Genomic DNA, 1981 nt, shown 5'->3' with positions numbered 1-1981 from the left:
TATCTCAGTTAGAGTCACAAGGGTACCAACAAGAAGAGAATGAGAGGGCTGCAATGACAGTGGATACATTCAGATCTAAAGCGGTAAACTCTCTAGATCGAATTAATCAGTCAATTATTTGCTGTGCCGTGTTTTCCGGCAGCTTTTTAAGCATGCAACCCTTGCCTTAGAAATAAATTTTATTTCCTGAACGTTTGCCATTGAAACATTTAAAGAAAAATGCAAGTCATAATTGAAAAGCAACTAATGTTTTCCATTGTCAGGAAATGAAACAAGATCGGGTTTTCAGGTTTTGAGCAAATAAAACCAGCTTTGATTAAAAAACAAAGTTGCATTGAACTGAAGTTTTCTCACAAAAATCTGCTTAGACCAGAAGGTATTTTTATTGAAAAAAATATTTTTTCCCAAATGGTAGTGTTTCATACCTTAGTTGTTGTATGTATTTTTAGAATGTGTTATGTATCACTAGATAACATTTGCAGACTGTTCCAGTTGCCGAGGTAACTATGTTATTTTAATGATCAGTGGAGAGGAACATTATGTAAAACATTATGTTAATTTCAAACGCGGAAAATTGATGTCTTGCTGTTACCTTGAAGCTGCACCTTTTTTTTTTTCCCCGCAAAGTGCCTTTTTCCATGAAAATTAATGGTATGGCTAAGTGCTCGAGTATCCTTTTCAGACTGATTCAGGTTGGCTTTGGAGGCAAATAAGGCAAAAATGACACCTGACAACCAACTAATGGCAGACGAACAAATTTCAAACCACCACAGTTTGTACAGAAATAGTATAGGAAAAATTGTTGCATATATTCTTAACTAATATACACGGACAGTTGGTGGGAATCTTAGGAAGGCACATATCTTATATAATTTCATTTTTAACTTCGAAATATATTATTGCTTAGTTAAGGAAAGCAAATTATAAAGCACATGTAAGTATTGTTTATGATTAAGTATGTGTAAGTATTGTCCGTGATGCAGACCAACTGATGAAGAGATTAAAAAACTGACATTTAACTTTTGCTGCTTTTATTAGATTATCTATCTACTAGATCACTAGATTATACCAGCAGTGCAAATGCCGTGCATTTATGATTTTATTGCAATCATAAGTGCTCTTTCTGAGGCTGCAGTGAGAACCTTGCTGATGTTAGTAGTTCACGGTGCGTTTCTGTTCTCAAATCTGCTTTCTCCATCACAAAAAAAAAATCTGTACATTTCAAAATTATCAAAACTAAGTCTCACACAAATCCTAGGGCTCATAATGGCAACAGCTGCTATACAGCACCAGCCTCACAAATGCAAATTGTCTCAGGCTACCAAACGCAACTCAGTTTTGTCACCAGAATCTTCTTTTGCCTCTTCTCTGGAGTTCTGCCTACAGATTGTGTTAAATTATGAACGCTTAATTCTCTAGGTGGAACTGGATGCTTTTATGTATTAGAACATGATATGCTCAAGACATCTGAGAGCTCCTATATTCCCCTGACACTTCATCGTAATCACCTGAAGAGAGGTGATTACACCATTTTAGACTCAGTGAACTCTTCTGACAATACCCAAAGTGCATTTTGATGGAGACTGTATTTATACGGACTGTACCTCTTCACTCCACGGAGCTTATTCGAATCCTTTCCCAAGGATTTCCTCTGCAGGCAAAGCTTGGACTTCAAAAGGCGGCAGCTCTCTCTCAAATTCTTTACCCATAATCACACCTATTACACTGGTCGTCTTCTATTTCAACCTCGCTACCCCGACTTTTCTGACATGCTGAGGATGCTGAGGTTTGCTGATTTGTGTGCATCCCAATGAGGACTGCAAGCCGAAAATGTAAGGACGTGAAAAAACAGAATTGTATTAAATCAGTTAGATACTGTAAAAAGAACATACGATGATACAGCTGGGAATAAGCCATCTATTAACTAATAGGATTAGGAATTAATTTCCCCTTTCCAACAACTTATGCCTCACTTGTCCAC

Source organism: Pygoscelis adeliae, unplaced genomic scaffold, assembly GCF_000699105.1.
Source record: "Pygoscelis adeliae isolate BGI_AS28 unplaced genomic scaffold, ASM69910v1 Scaffold172, whole genome shotgun sequence".
Lineage (NCBI taxonomy): Eukaryota > Metazoa > Chordata > Aves > Sphenisciformes > Spheniscidae > Pygoscelis > Pygoscelis adeliae.
This window is presented reverse-complemented; position numbering follows the sequence as displayed.